The sequence below is a fragment of the Camarhynchus parvulus genome, chromosome 3 (assembly GCF_901933205.1).
Source record: "Camarhynchus parvulus chromosome 3, STF_HiC, whole genome shotgun sequence".
In the NCBI taxonomy this organism is placed as follows: domain Eukaryota; kingdom Metazoa; phylum Chordata; class Aves; order Passeriformes; family Thraupidae; genus Camarhynchus; species Camarhynchus parvulus.
In genome coordinates, this window is record NC_044573.1 from 23,410,106 (window position 1) to 23,433,936 (window position 23,831).

A 23,831-nucleotide genomic window follows, 5' to 3' on the forward strand; every position below is an offset into this window, starting at 1 on the left:
TATGCTGGCAATACTTCCATCACAACACCTTTGTCACCTTAGTGACTAAGCAGGGCAAAAAGAGGAATACCAAGAAACAGCGTCCTGTCCTGTCCCATATCCAATCCCCAGTGGCAGGATCCACTGTAAGCAGCAAACACAAGACCCTCTCCTACCCATCTATGCATGGCTGCTGCACAGGAGCCCTCTAAAATCTCTTCTGCCCCTGCCCCATGAAAGAGCCCGTATACAGAAGATCTTCAGATTTTGTCCAGGCTTTTCACATCATCAGAAGCTGGACTTGAATTCCATTCATTGTATTTAGTTTTATGGAGAGATTGAGGAGATGTTAATGACTGGTAGGCATAGAGTACTGCAAGTCAGCTGACATAAGAGCAATCTACAGATTATATATCAGGGTATAGCCTATAAGGATATTCAAATATCGATGTTAATCACACGCACATTACAAATAACAGATGGCTGCTGACCTTGTAAATCAGAAAAATTATGCCTCAGCTTATTTATCACTCAAAATCACTAGGATGTGACGTTATTCAATTTGATCTTCTATGTTTCACCGAAATGTCAGAATGAGACAATTCTCTGAAACAGTGTAAAAAGTAGCAGTTATGAAAGCATTAAAAGGCTATGAAAGTACAACGTTTCTGTCCTGCTCCAATGCCTTTAATCAGTGCAGCAGGGAGCATTTAAAGTTTGGAAATTCATATGAACAGAGATAACTCTGGTAAGCAGACAAAACAGCTCAGGAAATTGGTCAGCTGGGAGTGGCCACACATTGGAATTGCACAAGCTGTACCCCAGAGTGTCTTTGTTAGCCATGGCCAAATGTGGCCTCAAGTCACCAGCCCAAACTGCCTGGAGGTCTGAGTGCTTGGCAGGGCACAGTCCAGGGTCAAGCTGGTTCCCATGTGGGGTTTGGATTTTCCTGCCTGAGAAAACACAGTTGATTTGCCTGAGGCCAAGCTGAAACATGAGCCAATAACAGGAAGTGAGGATGGTGGGAGAGCCTGGACTCAGGCCACGAACCACCGTGCAATTAAGCACAAATGGCATCATGTCAGAAAACACTGCTGAAACCAACAAGTCAGCTCTGGCTGGAACCACCAGCCAGTTGGGTGTTATCAGGCAGTTATCTGAGCAGGTATTTAACTGGAATCACATTATCATCTGATTTCTATGCCACAGAAGGGAGGGGGTTGATTGCCCTTCTTTTGCAAATCTTCAGATATGACTAAGACCCAGAAATGAGCAGATTCTCAAACACCTCGCCCTTAACATACAGACCCAAACCAGCAGGAACAGCTTGGAGACAAATCACTCCATCTAGTCCATCAAATACTCCCATGTGCTGCTTTCATTGATCTGACCACAGAGAGGAGTTCAAGTGGGAATTTTCAACAGCAGAGTGCTCAAAAGATATGTTTTGAAATTGCTACTCAGCCTCTTAGGATTTTCAGCAAAGTCTTGCAACAGGTCAACTGCCCAAAATTTTGCACAAATGCCTTTCTATTCCTGATGGCTTGTGGTTATCAATTCCGCTACTGGCATCCAGGTGCCTGAACCCCTGTCTGGTTAGTGTCTTGGAGCTAGGGAATATCTGGAGCTTCTGCCTCAAAGGAATGAGCAAACTTTCAAACAAGAGCAAGCTAAGTATAGCACCTTGAATAAGAAGGATGAATGGCCTTGAACAGACATCTCAGGCTCACCCAAGTAAGTGCCACAGCTGGATGGGAAAGAGGTTGGTGAGGAGAAAGAACAACATCAACTGGAGAATGTGTGAAACAAGAGGAACACATGTGGGTGAGTAAGGAGGGCAAAACAGAAAGCACAACATACAGAAGGAAATTAAATCTGGACAAGAGGTGGCCAATATATTCCCAGAATACCACTGACAAGACATAACATAATCCCAGAAAGAGCAGGGAAAATTGGCAGGAAAAGGTTGTTCAGCTGGAATGGGATAAAACAAGCAAATTAAAACTTTAAAGCTTATACAGCAAATTGTGGTCTTGTACTCCTCTGAACTGTAAGACAAACCTTGTACCTGAATGCTGCTGGCACTTGAACACCATCCCACAAAACCAAACAGAGCAGCTCCCCTAGATCAGACAGCAATAGAAATCTCCCCCTGACTCTGAAACCACAGTTTGTTGTTTCTGTTCAGTCCTAAAACGCCCTTGCTGAGCACATTAAACATCTGCATTGAGCTATTTCGGCACTGAAGTGTAGTCCAAAGTCTCTGGTCCCTTAGGAACAACTCTTTGTCTGCAAGCCTCTCAATCAGACACCTGCAGGGCTCTCTGACGTAGCAGTCCAAGCCTAGGCAGGAAGTTTTATCCTACATATTGGCTTTTAAACGTGCAAGATTTATAATTCAAGGCCAAAAAACTACTACCAGCCTAGTCATAGCCAATTCTACTACAAAGTGCAGCATCTAGTAAACAAATTCCAGCTTTTTAATGGTATTTGATAATGCTAGTGGCACCACACATTCCTCTCTGTATAGTCACTGCTTAGCAGAGGAATTTCAAAAGCATGTTGATAAATTGGAGAGGCTGCAATGTGATTTGAGTGCTGGAGAAAGCACAATACAGTGGGACTTGGCAAATTCAATCTGTGCATGTTATCAAAAAAGTGGAGGATGAGTTGACCGTCACATAAAAATTTTCAGAAAAGACAAAAACAGGGATTCAAGGGCTCTTCACTTTAAGGACAGAATAATTGAGACCTGTGTGCAGCCACAGGTGCCAGACAAAAAATCAAATTATATTGCAGGAGCACGTTTTAATTATGACAGTGATAAACTACTGTGGTGAAACTTCAAAGGATGTGGTGAGTTCCCAAACTCTTGCTACTTGTCATATCAAGGGTAGATGCTTTTCTGGGGAAGCTGATTTCAGTAAGCAAATTAGAAATGCAGCCCAGATCTGAGCCAAACTCTGCAGCCTTTGTAATGCAAAAAATGAGGCAAGATTGTCTGATGGTCCCTTTTGGCCTCAAAAATCCATCTGTGCATTTATGAACCCCTTTGCTCAGTTCTGTGCAGGGACAGGAGAATTTCAGCGCTGCTGCCATGAGCCCCAAAACCCCCGGCTCTCAATCTGCACCCAGGGCAGTGTCGGCCGCCCCAGCCCTGCCCGCAGCCCTTCCCACGGACACGGCTCCGTGGGGACACAGGCTCCGTGGGGACACACGGCTGCGTGGGGACACACGGCTCTCTGGGGACACACGGCTCCGTGAGGACACATGGCTCTCTGGGGACACACGGCTGCGTGGGGACACACGGCTCTCTGGGGACACACGGCTCCGTGAGGACACATGGCTCTCTGGGGACACACGGCTCTGTGGGGACACACGGCTGCGTGAGGACACACGGCTGCGTGGGGACAACGGCTCCGTGGGAACACACGTCTCCATGAGGGCACACGGCTCCGTGGGGACACACGACTGCCCAGCCGATCTCCAGCCGCTATCCTCGCCCCCGAGGGGGCTCACTGGGTGAAATATGTGGCCCATACACACGTAAACGTCCCCAAGCTGACCTCCAATACTCGGGGCGCGATACCCGCGGGGAGACGGCTGCGGGCGCAGGTCCCCGGCTCTGTCCCGCTCCTCCATCGCCGGTGACTTCACCCCTCAGCGCCCTCAGGGCAGCGGCCGCCAGGGGGCAGCGCCGCGCCGCCAGCGCCGGGCCCGCACCGTCTGAGGTGCCGGGGCAGCGGAGGCGCCGAAAGCCGGGACTTTTCACCCAAAACAGGAGCAGCGCGGGGCAGCGGAACGCTGCGAGGTGGCTCCGGTCACACCCCAGCCGAGGCATTCGGAAGGGATGTCACGGAGCTCAGGGAGCATTTGCCGCTGCCTTGTCTTTGCCCGCGGAGGCGAGGAAAGTCTCCCACGAGGGGAGCAGCTGTGACGCACGGCTGGATTTATGTTCGCAGGGAATATCCGTGGGGAAACACAAGTTGTAAATGTCTAATTCTTCGGCTTAGTAACTGGTATGTTTTCGGAATTTACTATCCTTGTAAACTTGGAGGATTTGGAGCTTTTGTAAAACGGCTGTGCGGTGAGCCAGAACTGCTGTCTGTGTCACACCGAATTTATGTGCTAAGCGTCATTTCTGAGCCCATAAATGCCAGCTCCAAGGCGCTTGCAGAACTTGCTACACAACAGCGGTTTTTCTCTGTTCAGTCCGAACCCAGAAAATGTGCAATTTTACCATAACATGAAATTTGGCCTTTATGTTTAGCACACACTGATAATTGTGGCAGAAATATAGTGGCAATGGAAGTTTGAAGCAGAAATAACCATCAGCTTCCAAAGCACTCAGATTTCCAGAATTTGTGCTTGATACATGGCAGCACTTTAAGACACAGTGGTGGGACACAGTAGGGGTGGAAACATCCTAATTGCTCAGAAGATGAAGTTTGGCCTCTCTTTCTTCCCCCTCATGCTGTGATTTTTGTGTTTATTAAGAACAAACTATCAGGAAATTAATTTTAAATTTAAAATTACTATGCACTCAATGCCTGTTATATAAAACCCCAATCATTAGGACTTCTCACTGCTCCCAGTTAGCCAAAGTGAGCTGTCTTTGCCTTTGCCACTTTTCCTGAGCAGTCCATATCCTCATCTTCCTCCCTAAATCCTGCCTGGCTCTTTTTCCTTCATTGATAAAAAGCAGCAGGAGAATTAACTCCATTCTTTTATCTTAGGACTCCTTACTTTTTTCAAATACATCTTTTTCACAAAATTTGGACACAGATCTTGAGGGGATAAGGAACAAGAAGAGTTTTTGCTTCTTACTTCATTTTCTTGTATTATTTCACTAAAGTTTAGTATATTTTCTTGCAAATTTATAATCACCAAAATAGTTCCTTTTAATGAATAGTTTCTGATAGATGACAAGTTATGTTCCCTGTGCTTGAAAAGGAAATGACAACAAATAATTACTTTTAGAAGATAAAGCAACAGGAAAGAGTTATACTTCAACATTATGTGTAATTTTAGATTTTTTTTTTTTAGATTTGTTGGTTATTGCTTTTTGTGACTACAGTTTATCTGGAATGAAGGGCTACATGCAATCTTTTCTAAATGAGAGTCTTCATTAGCTTTTCTTGTATTGTTTATAGATCTAATATCACAAATGAGCAAATCAAAAATCTTGCTCATTTCAAACAATCTGAAGGTTCCTTCAGCTATTGCTGCTACCTACTCACTGCCCCTTTGATACTGAAACAGTTAAAAATGTCTGCAATTTCTTGACTGGGCCAAATTGCTCCCTGGTGCAATTCCACAGAGCATATCAGGGATGAATTTAGCACCATTTCGTCAGCATTATAAAAGCTTTATTCAGTCATTAGCCGGCTGATAAATTATTCAGGAGATTTTCTTCCATGTGGCTCATTAGGGATAAAGAAAATCCTTTTGCAATCAGTCACTGTCTCGTCTTTATTTTCAGTACAAGTTTAAGCGCACGCACCACATTAGCAAGTGATTAATGGCACTGGCAGGCAGTGGCCAATGGACCACTGCTCCCCGTGTCCACGAGGAGGTGCAGCTGGAGCCCGTCCCACATCCCTCTCCTAACGCGAGCGGCTTGGGGCTGGCAGTGGCAGCCTGGTGTGCTTTCCTGCTCCCAGGAAAGTTCCATCCCACATCAGCCGTGGGATAGCCCCTCGGTGCCCAGCTGCAAGTGCCTCTGGTTGTTCGCTCCTCCCTGGCGTGCTCTGCAGAGCTGCCGAAGCGCTGATTAATGCTGCTCCTGATGGGGAGCTCGGGTGAGCACACAGGTCTGCAGCAGCAAAACCTCACATGCCAGAAGAGATAGCTTTCTGTTAGCACTGACAGAGGCCAAGGCTAAAGCTGTGCAGTGAGAACAAAAGTGAAGCTTTTTTCCCTATTACAGAATTTGGGAGGTGGACACTGGGCGCAGCACACGCAGTTTTGTTAATGGTGAGGAGGATGTGTGTCATTGCCACAGACAGGTGGGTTTGAGCTCAGGTGCCAAAGCCCCACAGTGCTGAGTCTCCTGCTTCCCAAATCCTACAAATGCCCATATTCTGTCAGCATCAGCTTCTGCCTGCCGTGTCCAACACAAGCACACATGACCTGAGCCCAGAGCTCGTTGAAACATCCAAATGCTTTGCAGTTTTCACAGCTGCTGGATGATTATGCCCATTTCCTTGCTATTCATGTTCTAATAATAGTCAGTGAACACAGGGAGAGAAGTGGAGGCTGTTTTCTCTATTCCTCCCTCTGCAACCATCAGTTCTTGAATGACTGCAACAACCAGCTAAATAGTGGGAAACCTCAGCTAAAATCTCTCTCCCACCAGCTCTTTAAGAGCAGGACATCTAACTTCAATCTTGCCTCTTCTTCTTGTCATCAACTCTGTGGTGAACCAGTGCTGGATTCTTTGCTGAATTGTTTTCATTTGTTTGTTTTGTTTGTTTGTAGAAGTTTTTATGATACAAACCAGAAAATGGGGAGGGATTGATGTCTCCCAGCTGAATGTCCTGGACATGGGGCTATGTGCTCATTGCCCTTCATAGTAAATAGTTAATTGTACTGAGGAACTACCATCAGGGACTACCATGAATATCTGAGATAGATAAGCAGCCAAGAGGGAGTGAATTTTTCATAATAGCCCAAGAACAATGCAATTAAGGTGATTAAAGGCATTTTTCAATGTAATATTAAAAAAAAATACAAACAAAAAACAGACAAACAGAACTACACTTAATTGTATACACAGAGTTTTATTTGGATCATTTAAAGCAGGCCTGCCACATAAACTAATGTTGAATTTGTAAAATAGAATAATACAATTTATCTTTTTCTGAGTTCTCTTTCTTCATGGTGTCTAAAAAGGAATGGGAAGTTTTCCATCTGCCTATCAGGGATGTCGAGAAACTGATCTGCAGAAAATGGAAAAAAATTAAAACTATTTCTGAGTTCAGAAGTGCAGCAACTCGTAGGTGAAACATTCTCATCCACCTGATATTTCAAAATTGTTATACAATATGGGGAGGAATTACAGAAGTTTCTAGCAGGCATAGAGGGAACCATGAACTGTACTAAAATTGTCTCCATAGAATGTCACTAGTTTGATCCCCATTTGAGCTGTGTAATTATTTTCATATATTCACACCACAACATAAATGGCTGCCCCTTTCTCTCTTCTAGGGAAAGAACAAGCAAACCCAACAGTCAGGATATATCTGTCATACCAGTTTGGGCTCATTCCACCAGGGCCCAAAAGATAATGCCCAGCTCTGCAGCACAATACTCACTGCTCTGTCATGAGGGTGAAATTAATTCACATTAGGAGATAGAGTTGCACACTCATGAAGCCAATAACCGTGCCAAAGCTTTGATGCGTTATATAAAAACTCAGTGTCAGTTTTCACTCCCCTTCACTTCTGCCTCTCTTAAAAAATTCCCCACTCAGATCTGTAATTTCCAATCCAATCCAACACAAATTCTTTGCAATATAAGCACAGAGCTCCGTCCTCTCGAAAACCAGATGAAATTTAAATTAGCTTCATCTATTTGCTTATTTAAAGCAGCATGACAGCAGGGATAGCTGAGCTCCACCTTGATGGTATAATAAACTTGAACTCAGTGTAATGTGCAAGGGGATTGATTTATGCTGTTGACAGATTCTAGGCTTCAACAATGAATGTGTTAGAGGGGATGTAAATGCAAATGGCCACATGGTTTCCTGAAGACATGAGGGCTCCTCATGGTCTTATACTAATCACTTCCACATTTAGCTCTTATTTTTCTCTCTATACACTCCTTGTTTTTCCCAGGAAGGTTATGACCATTCACACAATGCATTTATTCATCAAATCCAAGATTTTGGAATAATGGGCATTGATTAAAAAAAAAAACCAAACACACAAACCGAACCCCCCTTCCCCCAAAAAAGGAAAAAGAAATTCTCTTTCAGAAGTATCCCTTGAAGGTACCTTCTAATATGTGTTAGACCAGGACCCTGACTAAATGAAACTGACATAGGGTAAAAATCAGTATAAGAAATGTCAACCTGCATTTCCTATGTTGATACAGATAAATTTATACTCTTTTTTTCACCACCTCCAAAACCTTCAATCAGAAACACACATCTGTGATGACAACCTCAATTTTTGCCAACAGGTAGTGTTGGTTTTCCCTGTTTTAGCAGCATTTGTCATGCAACCATTCTTGAAAACCATGAACAACTTTTAGTGACTCCTCTCAGACTGACTTTCAGTGTGTGGGTGTTTTGGTGGTGGCTTGCAATGAGACAAAAAATTCCCAAGATGTTGTTACCTTCCCCCAGAATTTCTGCCTTGCTCAAATAAAAACATAAATTTTGAGCTATAGAAAACCTGCTAAAAGAAGCAGGAAAAGGAGAAATCCTGACATCTTAGCACTATAACTGCCCATTGAAAAATGACTCAGTTCTTATCAAGATAATGCAGCTTTGGCCATGCTGCCAGCGTGGTAGGAAACACTCTGCACCTCGAGCTCCTGAGCAGAGCCTCCACAGCCCTGTCCCAGAGCACTGCCCATCGCAGCACCCAGCTCCTTCCCAAAGCCCATGTGCTGCCTGCAGGCACTGGCGTGCTTGGCCTTTTGAGGAAGGAAATGACCTTGCCTCAGAGGGGGCACAGTCGCAGCCAAAACCGCAGCTGCTGTTCTGCAGAGGAACCACCGAGACCTCAGCTGATGGTGCATTTTTTCTTCCTGATTCTTGCACTAAAGGAAACAGAATACACAAATTTAGAGGAATATCTTGACTGGCAAGAAGTAATTGAGTTTTCAAGCCTCTGACACAGCTCCCAGTGACGTAAAGAAAATTATAAAGGCAAAGGGCTTGACCTTGTATGAAACTGGTATATTGCTTTGTGAGGGAAAAGAAGTAATGGAAGGACAGACAGAGCTGTCCATCCAACTCCAGCCTGGCAGGCAGCAAGTATGCACACCTGGGAGCTGATACCAGCCAGCAAGAGGTGCCCACAATTTCCAGCATAAAGTTATTTCCTTGGTTGTTTTTATACTGGCAACCTAATAGTTCAACCCATCCTCTTCCCCTGTACTGTGAAAGAAGCAAATGCAAGTGAAAGATTCTCAGTTTCTCTGTGGAATAAATGGTCAAATCAGTCTTACAAACTCATAGTTTGTCCAGGCTCTGCTCAGTAGCATTTTGTCGAAGTATAAACATCCTGGGCTCTGTTTGCCCTTGATCTTGAAACTGTTGGTCTTATTTTCATCTTTGAAGAGATTTACTGCCAGAATTCCAGAAAATTGAGCCTTAGGCTAAAACCAAAAAGGTCACAATGTTCTCAATACCTTGATAACTTTAAGAGCACTGCATATCTTGCAATAGCCTTGCAGTCTCTGCTGAGCTATCGTGTAAAGACTCACAGAAGAAAAGATTTAGTTTAGCAACACCCAGATTACAAAAAGCCAATCTTTCAAAGCAAAACAGGAAGCCAGATCTCTGTGCCAGCTACCTGACTCATGGCAATGGAACCATTGGTAAAGTGCTGTTCCACACTCAGTTGGTGAAGGCCTTCTCACAAAAAAAACAAAACAACAACTAAAAAAATCAATGACCCAAAAGTCACTCCTACATTTTTTATTCTTTTTGCGTTATATATTGTTTTTATTACTGGGGACAGATTTACTTTCAAAAGACTTTTATACGCTATGGGGAAGTCTATTATATCATTACTCTGCACTTCCTTGGTCTTACATTTAACCTTTTATAAACCTGAATTCTCATGGTGTTCTCAAAGCAGGCTTCATCCCTGTTTTAGAGAAAAGGAAAGAAAGCAGGTCACTGCAGTCAAGGCCAGGAGTTGATGTCTGAGTCATGATTATGACCATGGTCCTCAGCCTGTCATTCAGCTGTAGTCAGGGATGGTCTGCGGTGGACAGAGGTCTGTCATGGCAGGGCAGCATTTTGAGCTTCAGCCTGAGATTGCAGGGAAGGTGCAGTTCTCTACACAATTTGCAGAAGTGTTTTAGAAAACCAACAGTTAAAGTAAAGTCAAAGTTATAGCCAAAACAGAGAGCAAAACTGCAGTTTCATTATTCTCAGCTGTTTCTAAAAAAACCCCATCAACCTGGTGCTGGTGTATAACACAAGTTTAATCACCTTAATAATGCCCAAAGAATTTATAGCTTGGCCAGGTTTAGAATTTAATGGACTGTTGTTTGTGCAAACTCTGCTCAGAAGTGTTTTGCTGTCATAAGCTGGAAAACATCCCACAGACCAAAACCTCAGACACTGTGTTCATTTGCCCAGAGCACAGCCTTGGATACTCTTTGTGTGACCCGCCTTTTTGAAGCAGCATATGCATCACTCTGCCTGGAAAGCAAAGCAGAGTCACAGAGGGCTCAGAACTGGACAGTATCAGATGAGCAAGAAGTCAGCATCTGAACAATTGAATCACATCCACTGTACTGGAGTAATTAGGTTGAAATAGCCAGTGGTGCTGCTGTCCTGCTGGGAGTTCTTTATGACAGACAAGGGAGATGAATAAAATACTTTACTCTAGATTTATTTTAGCTCTAGCATTGCTATTGCAACAATATCAATCAGGTGATCAACACTCAAAACTGCCTTCAGCTATTGTCAGTACTGCAGAGTATCTCAAAGTAGTGAATGCTTTGTACTGAGACATATCACATAGTCTAATAACTCTTTGGCTAGAAAATAGATAAACCTCCATTTCTAGCATAGTGCATTCAGCTTAAATCACAATCCTCTGAACTCTCTCTGAATTTTAGCATAATGGTGGAAAAGGGTGTAAAGCACCTCTCACTATTTCAACCTCTCACCATTCTTGCTGTAAATCTCCCCACAGACAGCCTGGATACCAGCATACTGACTACTGTGTTTTGAAAAAACATCATATAGGCTCATGGAAGAAGTTGCCTATGGTCTTGAAGAAAGAAATTAGTTGAATACCCATGCCTACAGGATAATTACTTTCTAAAGTTTTTAGTTCTGTTTATAGCAGTATCACCATTCATCAGTTAATTACCTTGCTTGGTATTGCTGTGATTTATTTAATGCTCTTTTGTGTTTTGATCACAGTGTAGAAACACAAAATAGGTACCCTTGGAGAGACCAAGATTCCTGTCCTTAACTGTAGGTGGCATTCTTCATCTGTTCTTCTAAATTACTGCTGAAGGAATTTCAATATTGCTGAGACAAATGAGTTATTTTCATGTTCCCTTGATTAATGTTATCAGTCTTCTCCTATGTTTAATTAAACAGTACTTTTAATTGGAAGGAATGCAGGTTCATAAAATCTAGAGTTGCATAACTATGTTACTTGGAAGGATTAAAACAACTTTCTGCTGTTCTTGCCTTAGAAACTGAGGAAATGACATGTCTTTGAGTGATCTGGACTGTTTCCAGATAAATTCTTCCACCGTGTGCTATGAAGAAGAAAAAGCTGTAAGGCCTGAAGGCCTAGAGACCATTTTCAATTACCTTGCAGCAACAGTGAGTAAATCCAACTACATTTCAAATTTTCAGGGCTATCTCTAGAGAAATCTCAAATAATTTCCTCTAGTAGGTGGATTTTGGCTTGCCCAAAATTTCTCATGCATACTTGGTTATCTGAGACAACTCTGCACTCTTCTAACAGCTTTAGTAAAGTTACAAGGGGAAAAAAAGAAAGAGAATTTTTTTTCTTAAATTTAGCAAAAAATGTAGTGAGCTTAAAAAAGAGAACTAATCATGTTTTGCTAGAATCAGACTGAACTACAAGAAAGCAAATTATCTATGAGAGCAGCTCTGAATACATTTTGCTCTCTAAGCTTTTCCAGCTCTGATCCTTCTTCTGATGTAATTGCATCAGTGGTATCAGATTATGTACATCCTTCATGATGCAGGCAAACATCCACAGAGGAGTAGACTTAAGGACACAGGGTTCATATGCTCTTGTGACCTGGGAGAGGAGACAGCTTCTAATCCTGGGAATAGATCTTCCAAACAGAAATGCAATTCAATTAAATTATTCATTTCCCTTCTCAGCTTAATCAAAGATTAAGCTACGAGAAATACGCACTTGTGCCAGATAACTGAAAACAGATGGCTGAAATTTGTTTAGCTCACCAGAGAAATTGGTAGGTCAAAGACATCAAGTTCCTTATATAGTAGGCTTTCTTTTATATAAAAGAACTTAATTTAGGGGTGACTTATTTGATATTTACATTTTTATTTCTGTTGTGACAGCAAGGTGCAGTCAAAATTGTTAAATGATCTGTTATCTGCATGGATGAGGGGATTACAGGAAACATTTCACAGGGATGTATTAATTTTTCACCTTTTTTTAATGTGTGAATAGTGTTATCAAAATATTAATTTCAGCCTTCTTTATGATTGAGACAAACCCAAGCATTCCAATCTTATTGAAAGGGGAAACATTCAGATGAACCTAAGTAAAATATTCTGGAAAGTTTAATTTTTTTGATGGCAGTTTGGGGCCCAATTCAAATAAAATAAAACACTGAATTCACTACAGAACTAATATTAGTTTTGATCGGTTCTAATATTATCACTTTCTATTTCTACAGCACTGATCAACAAACTTGAAGGAATATGAATTCTTTGGCTCTTATGAAAGTTCAGCTGGATGATGGTGCTGTTAAATTTCTTTTGGAGAAAAATTAATGATTGAAAGATAAAAATGACTTAACAAATCCCTCTCCAGGAGCTCTGCCTAGATTTCACTTTATTTTGTGTGGATTTTCTTAACACAGTGAAGGGAGACTAAGTAAACTGTACTTATCTCGTTCCTCTGTCTCCCATTTTTACAGCTTGGGTCATTGTGCCTTCACTGATAAGGGACAGTGAAGAAACTGGGATCAATCTTGTCTCTCCCATTCATAGTGTTGCTGGGTTCAGCCTTTAGCTTATGGGAGCAGAAATACAGATCAGTCACCATATGAAAACAGGGAAAATCCTGTATTATTCCTGGACACAACACTTAGATACACATTTTTCTTCATAATTAGAAAGGTAACACTGTTCTTGTTTATGGTTTATTATTATTAGATATACACAGAATGCTGGATTAGAATTGAGGAAAAGGAGAGTAATTTATTGAGTTTTGTGTTGGTTTGTCTGTTAAGTAATTTTATAAAAACTTGAGACATCTGCCCATTGGGGTCCAGCCTCAGTGGATGTCACGCAAAGAACTGCATCCCCAGGCATCAGGGGAAGGTTGGACTGCAGCCTGTGGGAAATACTATTGGAGTGCAGTGTGTGTGTGATGACTAAAGAAGGCAGGCTTGGATTTGCTGCTGATTATCACAAAATGGCAAAATATTTCACAGAGTTCCCTAATATCAATAGGATTTTAGAATATTTAGCTCAGATTGGTGGATAGAAAATGCATTACTAAAGCTGGTTCTGTACCCTGGTGAATCCATTACAGTGCAAAATCCTGACCATGTTCAAAGCTCCAGAGTGCAACATGATCCCTAAAGAAGCCAAATGAAAAATAGAATTGTGCAGCCCAATCTGTCAAAGCTCATGGATGATTTAAATCTTAGTCTTTCTTACCTGGGTTTTGTAAAGGGTCATCAGAACAAATTCTTGAGTTAGGGGCTTTTCTTTTTCAAATTGGACCAATGTAAATGAGATCTTTAGCAACATGGCTGATAAAGATGAACAGCCATATTCTGTGAGGAAACACACCACAGTTATATAAAGTCATCGTCTTGTATGTTTTACAGTTCCCAGTTCTCAGATCTGGAAAATATGCTTCACAGTGACAGTTTAACTAGAGTACTGTGAGCTGAGGCATGAAACAGGTTTCTAGGTTTCATTTCAGGCAGAGGAAAAAAAAAAGTTTGATTTTTGCAAACATGAGCCATTTTGGTATTAGCTCAATCTTGCAACTCAAGTCTGTTTCAGATACCTGTGGCTTTGCATAGATTTTTAGAGTAAAGCAGCATATCAGTGACTCCCTCAGCAGCACTCCACCATGCAGAGACAGCATATTTATAATATGCATTCATAAAGTCACATTCTACAGTGCAATGTTTTTATCACTTCAGTGAGGATACACACCTGATGTGGTGCTCCTGATGAAGTCATCTACATTACAATTTTACAGCAAATCTGAGGTTAGCAGCATTGCAGCCACCTTGGCTGCCTGGCATCATAAGCATAAGTATCTTTAATAAGCAACTTTGTAGATATTTGGAGTCTACTTTAAAACAGTGCCAGTGTCTTTCCTGTGAACTGTTACAAGGGCAAACATGAATCAGTCCAAGGCAAAATCCATCCTTACTGGGTATAGTTAAATCCCACCTCAGTCATACCCCTTGACTGTAGTGATAGATTCCACAGGCTATTCACATGGTTGTAATATCTCTCCATTTTGCACTCAGAAGAATGGAGAAGAGATGGTCATGGATCCTCTGCAACAGCCTGGGAACTGAGCCAACACATCAGGGCAGCACAGAACCTCATGCTCTGTGCCATGACATGTGATCCTTACAGGTGACTGTGGGAATTAGTTCACAAATCCCTTTTCTCAAGTTTAGTAAATGTATTTGGCTAAAGTAAACATCACCCTATAATCTGGGAACAAACATTCAGAGGAGTAATAGTCACCACGTTGTGGATTTAATAATGCAAAGTTTCAGGTGACCCACCTGGATCATATCTTTGCAAACCTTGCAGTGATTTTTCTACATCAAATCCATCCAGTGTTTTGAAACAGTGCCTTGGAAAAGGAAGTTAATGATTCTTCTTGTATCATGTGAACTCTGTGTAGGCATATTTTCTAATACCATAAGAACAGATAGTGCACTTTCCCACTCCCCTAGAAACTGAGTTAATGCAGAATGACTAATGTATCTGTTTGGACTGTCAAAATACTCATTGTAAACTTGATGCATAATTTAGCCTAAGTACATCACAGCAGAGGATACAGTCCAAGGAACACAGTTTCTTTTCCCTTGATTAATAAAGGCTGAAATCAGGCTTAAGAGCATTCTGTGCTCCCTCAAGGTCAAGAAAAAGATGCAATACTTAGAAGTATTTCATTCTGAGGCATTAATCAGTACTTTAGCTCACCCCACATTGCTCAATAATTTGCTTTAAAAATTTCCATGTGGCTTCATCTACCCTTCCCCTCTCTCTGCCCAGTGTTTTGTTTCCCTGTCAGGGTGGACAATGCAGATCCCAGGGCTGCCCAGGCAGTCTTTGTGCCACACTCAGTGGTAGCTGGACAGAGCTCTTGGAAGAAAGCATGCACTTCAGTCTCCTATAAAGTATCTGCTTCATGGGAAATATTGTGCAGACCTCTGACAGAGACTAGAGCAAACACCCAAATTTATTTTCCTTTTATGTATGATTTCTTGAGTTTGGAATTTGCCACTAGATAATGCAAGCTGACTTTATAAGGATGATATAAAACATAGGGAAAGGTCAGGTTTTGCAGGAACTACAAGGTCAGGTTCTTTAGGAGCTATGTGCAGCATCAGCAAACATTTTCCTTACAGCATCTTCCCAGCAATTTATTTCCAAAATAAACTGCAGTGATTGTGCCAGTACTAAAACAATCATTCCCCTGACTCACCAGTGCTAATAAACTTTCTGACACACAAAGAACAGGGGATGTTCAGACAACACCAGGTCTTTTTCTGTCATAACACTGGTGAATAACAGTAAAGAGAAAGAAAATATTTGTGAAGAAAAATTACTAAACCAATGAGCATCACTTGGGACTAACCCAACTGACATGGGAGAAAAAAGCTGGATCAAGGAACGGACCCCATGAATAGCTCATGGGGACACAGTGCTGTAGCCAACAGTCCTGGTGAGAAGGTGAAAGCCCACTTGCCACAACTGAAAGCTTAACCCTGTGACACAGCTCAGTGGTGAACAGCACACCTGCAAAATTCAGAATTTTATACCTTCCTAATGCTGTTTTGGGTTTGTAGCCATTTTACAGAAAAACAGTGATAACATGGTTCAACAAGGCCTCCTGTATGTTTGTTTTCCATAGCATCTTACATAAAATGTATTAGTAAGTCTGAAGAACTTGGCTATAAATAATTTAAAATTGTTTGTTCAAATGACAACACACTGAAAGTATATTTTCTCTCCTGTGAAAAAAAAAGTCTTTGAGTGGCTTCTATAATATGCAGAACTGAATGTCTTGATTAATGAAACCCCAAGGGACATAGAATAGAGCCCATATCACAGGAAAAATTGGAAGGCCCAGAAGCCTATTATTTTGTAATAATTGCTAAGAAATTACAAGCATTCATTGCAGCATGTTCATTAGCAGTATTTCTACTTATCATCACTGAAATACTCTAATATATGCTGGTGAGCTCAGAAATGTGAGATTGATACAGGAGGTAAACTACTTTTAGAGGGTGGAAAGTGCTCATAGATCCATCTCAGGAGCCAGTCTGAACATACCAGGCTAACATTGCTGTTTAGAAAGGAAGAAGCTTGGACCCCAATGACAAACATGAATGTCAGCCTCAGGTTTGTCAACACGGCATCATAAAATCAACTATTTTAAATACTCCAAATAGCCTGTGTATTTCAGGAGCCTTCTGTTCATCAATAAAAGGATAAAAATGCTAAAAATTGAGGAATTGTTTTCATTGCATTTATGAATTTGAAATACCAACTGGCAACATCTGCAGTATCTTTTAACTGCTCCTTCAGGATTTATCAATCAGCTTAAAAAGAAATGATAACCACAGTTTTGTGGTTAGAATAAAAAATAGCTGTAAATAGGAAATAGTAAGAAAAAGAAATGTGCATGAAAAGCCCATTAATTTCACATTGTAACACTTCACTCTTATTTCCAATATCCCTCTATTCAGTTCCATAGTTATCTAATCATATATAATTAAATAAAAAATAAACTTGAGGCAGATAGTCATTATGTGAACAAAAGATATAACTTACTTAGTGAAAAAATTATAAGGATTGACAACAGTAAAATACTATGATCAAGGTAAGAAGAGCAAACTAAAATGCTCCTCAAAAGTAAATGAAGCTTTAGTGAAAGTATGCAGTGCAAAAGAATAAGGGAAAGAAAAGTTCAGGAAAAATGCAGTAAAGGGATATGGATAAAACAAATGGGAAAGAAAAAATAAACAAGGAAAATGCTGTTTAAAAAAACAGAGCTTGAAATATCATATTCCCCCTTCATTGAAAACAAATGTAGTGTCTATTTCTTTTATATGCAGAAGGGTAAACACTGGCTGAAACACGCTGGCTTCCAAAAGCATTGCCAACATAAATACTGCCAGGAAACACAAGCTGTTCCTTGCATTTGCCCTGCAGTTAATTCTGTTGTTCTGACTTCCACAGGCACAAAACTCTGTGCAGGTTGTTGGTTAATGTTACACCTGAACAACAGGCATTAACCCATCCACTGCTGGGGCAGCCTCGGGGTGTGTGCAGGGCTGCTCAGCAGAGAGAGGGGTACGTGAGCTGTCAGGTCTCCGTGGTGCCCTGTGGGGCAGCAGCCACAAACCCACAGGCTCCCTCTTGTCTGCTCGTTAAGCTGAGCAAACAGGGTATCTTTCACACTTGGCATTTCACCTCAGAAATACAGGAAACTTAAAACTGCATCATATTTCACACCAGTGTCCCCACAGCTAAGGAGTGTCTCATAGCTGCACACTCAAGAGCTGGAAACTATTCTCAAATCTTCATTAGCTGCCTTGTTTCTCTAGAATCCATCCATCCACATATGGCTAAAACAAATTGTCTATGATCAAGCTTCCCTACTGATAAGTCTGTGATAAAACACTAGAGTATGAGAACCACAGAAAAATTTGAAAACTTTAAACAGATCTTTCTCAGGTCAGTTAGGGTTGCCAGATGTAATGGACTACATGGAAAACCTGCCCACTGGGGCACAGCTGCCAGCATCTGCTGAGGGTGGACATAGAATCATAGAATTGTTAAGGTTGGAAAAGATCTTTAAGACCATCGAGTCTAACCCTTAACCCAGCACTAAACTATGACCCTAGGTGCAACATCTACATGTCATTTAAATAACTCCAGGGATGGCCACTCATCTTCTCCCCTGAGTAGCCTTTTCCAATGCCTCACTACTCTTTTGGTGGAGAATTTTTTCCCAATATCCAATATAAACTTGCCCTAGTTCAATTTGAGTGTGTTTCCTGTTGTCCTGTTTCTGTCACCTGGGAGTAGAAACCATGTCAGCTTTTCTGAAGGCTTTTCTGGTTCTGTCAATATCCTTTTGCTTGGTGACTTCAGTTTCTTGCTAAGGGAGCAGGCAGGGTGGTGAATCAGCTGTTCTCATGGTTCAGAGATTCTGCATTGGGTCCACAACATATGCCTGGCATTCTACATACCTGTTCTTCCTGGGGCTGGAATTATTTGTTGCTGACATCAGTTTAATTGCCCTCACCTTGATATACGAGTGAGATCATGGCTTTGTAGCCAAAGAAGATCCAGATTAAGATCAGGTCCTCAAGCAAACCTTCCTGAGGCTGGGATGTGCTCAGTGCCAGCAGTCTGTCCAGCAGCACCCATGAGCCAGTCCATGCTTACCAGTACCATTGGGACAAAATCAGGCAAATACAAGCTTGTTTTAACTTTAGATTATTACTGAGCCTGGATAAAAGCCACATTCCTTTTCCTTTTTTGAAGAATTGCTATGGGTGCTTTATACCCTTAAGATAATCAGAACTACAGTTATTTGGGGAGGAAAATATGAAATGCTTTTATATCATATTTCCACTCATTTAAAGAAAACTTTACATGTCATGGCTTTGCCTTGAATATTCTTTCTTTGATGTATGAAACAAAGGTAACATCATACTTGAAATATTTTCATGGATGAATGTGATATATACTGAATGTGTGTCAGGAGCAAATTCCTATCCTTCTTTCTTGCTTCACCAATTAATTTTGCATGAAATGACAACATTTGCCTTATTAAAATTTCTGTGGTTGTGGAACAACTAGAAGTATGAGTGACTTTTACGACTGAAAGTGTGAGCTAAAAATAAACAAATCTTGACTTGATTGCTGTCTCCTATTTATTTGAAAAGGTAATGTATGAAGGTAGTCCCTGAACCAAAAATATGCAATGATCCATGGAGCACTCAAAACTATTTCTCCCATAGTCTAGAATCTGGAAATTAGTCCAAACTAGGAAACACTTAGATACAGCACGTAGACAGGTAGCAAGTAGAGTTCTGTAAAGACCTGTTAAGGTTCACATACTGCTCAGTATTTTCTTACTCAGGAAGCAATGTTCAGCCATCTCAACTCTTGAAATGAGGTAGCAAATTTCTGTTGACAATTATGAATGCACTTGCAACTCAGATTTCCCTGAAGCCCAGGTCTTGACTTCACAAGACTGATTTCCCATGTCACCAGTAAGTAAAGCCATTATTTGATGTTAAATGTATAAGGGCAAAATGCAAAAAATGCCATTAAGTAGCATAAACATATCAATAAAAAAAGGAAAACCTATCTTGAGAGAAGACTGGCCAGCCTGTTACCAAGCAAAAATATCGACAGTGTTTCCCAGAGTGGCAGAATCACTTTGCTTTTTCCCATATCCTTCTCTAGCTTGAGAATGAACAACAGACAAAAAGGATGACATTTTTAAAACTATCCAGTGCTAATGTTTTGAACATACCAAACTTCTGAATATTCAGAATTAAAATTGCATTAAAAATTAAATTAAAATACGTGCATGCATTGCAAATATATATGTTTTAAGTGTAAAAATACAGTGCAAAATTGATGCATGACACACTGTGCAACCTCTTGGCAATTTTAGAAGGGAAAGCAAGATGTCTGATGTTTTTCTATTTGTTCAAATGTAAACAAACCAGATTTCAAGAAATTTTCTTCTGTTTACTTATTTATTATTTTTTTTATTACCTTTGTTTTCTTTCACTACATTCTCATTTAATTTGTTCATAGGTAAGCATTCTACATTTATTTCATTTTTTTTTAAAGCCGGGCAAGATCATCAAAAAAATAAGATTAGTGGAAAAGAAATACAGGCTGTTTTAAGTCAGAAACTCAAGAAAGTTAGAGTAATGGTTCCCAGGTAGCAAATTCCAGATCTTTCTGCCCGCCCTCTGTGTTAGTTGCTGCTTCTTTCTCCTTTCCAAGCAGTCTGAATTTACAACAGTGAAAATGCAGAGTAAATACTACTGAGAGTGCTTGACAAAAAATACCCCAAACTGTGTCTCAAATGGAAAGCTTAAAAAGATACTTTTTAATGGCAAAGATTTTGCAAAAAAAGTGTGCTCTTATAAGCCAATGGTTCAGTAGCATTTTTGCGATCAGGAAATCCTTTCTCTACAATGGATACATTGTCATGCCAAAAGACAGATCTAAAATTGCATTGTGACTCATTCATAAGGCATTCAAACATTTTTATTTTCTTCAAATGTCTGGAGTTTGAATCATCCAAATCTCCATTAAAAAAAAAAAAAAAAGGCAGCAAGCAAGCACTCTCTCCTTTCAGATGGGATGTTTTGAGGAGAGGCTACACATTTCTCCAGCCAGTGTGGCCACATGTGGCACCCAAATTTTGGTAACAGAACTCAGTGGTGTTTGCAGTATCCTGGGGGCTCAGGGGCTGCTCACCAACTTGTCTCTACAGATTTTAACCTCTAATAGAGCTTTTCAAAGAACAAAAGTACTTTGGCTGGGGTAAGGTATGTGTACATCATTATGACTTAGTACAAGCTATGTACTGTTGAAATTAATCTGTTTAGACAAGTTCCTCATCTGATTCACAGCTTAAGTAACATACCCTGAAAAGATTTTCATGAGGTTTTATTAATTTCCTGTTTTGGTTCTATTCAAGTATTGCTGATGTAAAATTTTTTAGATTAACACAGGAACAGCAAAGATCTTAATCGCTAACATTTATGAAACTCCACAAATTGGTCTCAAAAGAGATTTTATTCTCTGGTATGCCATGTATTCATGAAAGCACCAATAATGAGTTCAAAGGGGGCTGAAAGAATAAGTGCACAGATATTTTAAGTCAATGTTCACTTGTGAAATCTTAGTAGTAATCTGTGAGAACTTTTGTTTTTATTCCTGAGAAAACCTACCATGGTTTTTTTGTTCCCCCTTTTGTTCCTCTGCTGCTCTGTTTACTGCTGAGCACTTTTCACTTGCACAAAATAGAAAATGGAGCCATACATGGAGAAAGTTCATTCTGGTATCTTCTACTTTTTTCTTCTACTTGGGAGTGATCAGGTTTTGATAATAAATTTAAGAATTACCAGATACAATTAATTTAAACTTTATATGACAAGTACTACACAGTGTAAAGGATCAAAAATCTCGCTTTAATGAAGTGCAAACAATACCTCGTCATTGGTTGATCAAGAACAAGTGCATCACATCATATGGAACAACTACTCAGCTCACGCAGTTTAAACCAAATCAGTATTGAAATGGTTGGTAGAGTGACTAATGGCCAGGGTTAACCTGTGATCACAGATTCAGGATCAATATCTTGGTAATAGAACAGATACACTCCAGTATCAGGAATTTAGGAAATGTTAATAAACACCTGAATATTTCTAAACACATTTCTAGCACAGTTGTAGCTGCTGCTGTTTCCATCCCAGGGTCCCACCACCACATGCAAATCTTCATGCTTCTTAGACCATCTGCCTCTCCCAAAAATTATTGTAACTACTAGTAATAAAGAACAGTGAAATATCTAGGCTTTTGCTTATCAGTCAAGAAAATTAACAAAGTTCTTACAATTTATCCACTTAGCTGTCACTGAAATGAAACAAAACACCTCAAAATTAAGACACTGATTTTACAGAGTCCTACAAGCCCCTATAGGATTGCCTAACTTTACCCACAAGGAGCAGTTCTATTTTGGCATGGACACACAGAGAATAATGAGAACAAAGCAAATTTATGCATGTTTGCTAGAATGGTACTCCATGGCTTAAAAGTTGGTATATTGAAAGGTATTCAACATTTAACATCTTGATTACCTTGACTTTATTTTAATGACAATTCAATTTTTAGTCTTTTCATTGCAACAGAGATGCTACAGACAAGCAGCAGCTGCTTGCTACAAGCCTTAAAAAGTATTTTAAATTATCTAGAATTACACCATGAGGTTTTATTTTTATTAAAATTTATTAATTTTATTTTTATTAAAATTTATTAAAAATAGCATGAATATTTGATGTCAGTTCACGAATTTTAATTAATACACACACAAAGTTCCCTCATTCATAATGAGGGAATCTAAGAAAAACCCAGCTGCTTGCACAGCTTGGGAGCTGGTATTTTCAAAATCTTCAGAGGCACAAAAAGGCATACCTGAGATTCCAAGCCTTGGCTTTACAAGATTTCCTAGTCCTCAACCTTAGAAAGCCTTATGAATAGAGAGTACAGGCTCTCCACACCCTCAATACCTACTTCTGGCTCTTGCAAAGCAGACACTCAAATGCTGTGAAGATTGGCACGCACAATTGTTGGTTAATCAAAGAGATATGCCATGGCCCCTATACCATGCACCTGTCTGCATTTCCACAAATGTATCTGTCTGCAGCACAGTTTTGGAGGTGTTAAATATCTGATTCCATATTTTGCAATCTAAAATTAGAAAGAAGTTTTTTTTTTTTCCCAATTTGTCTCAATTCTAATGGGCCTTAAAAGAAAATTAATTTCTACAGAGCAGTTACTGTATTCACCATCACCTAGAACATTACAGAAAAACATTGTACCTTTTTCTACATCAGGCTATTTGTCCAGCAGAATTACCTTTTCAGGTTTAGAGATATATGTGCAAAATACTCTTTCCAGCCTTAGTTCACCTCTGTTTTGGAGCTGGAACAAATCTATATAAGAATTGCCAACTGGAAAAGTACTGGTGGGGCAACGGATTTGCCGAGGGCTGGATTACACCATGCAACCATGAAAACCCCAGGAGCATGTTTCAGCCACTCTTTCTGGAATAATTTGTCCTTGTCTACTGTAGCAAGTCAAATTAAATATAGAGCTAGTTCAGTGGCAGCCTTTACTGACTGCGACCAGCAGCAGCAAGTGACATTTTAAGGTAGATCATTGTAGGTAGATCTTTTAAAGTAGATGATTTGGGGCAAAATCCTAATCTTAGTCTCTCTCTCTGCGGAGCGCCATTGACGCCAGTGGACAGGGGTTGAAAGATGGTTAGATCTGAACTGCCTTTTTTGGGGAAATAATTACATTTCAGAATATTTAATGGCAACATAGTTGACACTTTTGACAGGCAACATTTTAACTTTCAAAGGAAAGTTACAGCCAGTGAAAATCACTACTGTTTGCCATTAATTTGCAGAAAAACTGGCCATTTCCACAGTGTTATGTATTCAGCTGCCATTAGATTAGGTGGATGTTTTCCTTGTGGGGCTTTTGCAGTCCATACTGTTATGAAAAGTTTTGCAGTAGTGGATTGAAGCCTTGACTCATTGAATTGAACTGCAAACCACAAACTTCCCTGGAACAGAATATCCGTAAATATACCAATCCATCTTAAACAGCTTATGAATGGTTGTCACAGCACAATAAAATTGCTTTGAATAAAAACCAATTAACTTCCAAATACTCCAACTGAAACTAACCATGAGGTCTACACAATAGTAGACCCAAGAAATAGAACCTACTGGGAAAGAGCTTAGGCTATCACAGCAAGCCATGCCACGTATTTTCCTCTCTACAAGCCTCATGGATCCATGAAAAGGAATCAAAATGTGATTAATTCCCCTCTGCAGTCCACCAGTCTCCAGGTACCGGATTGTCTGTG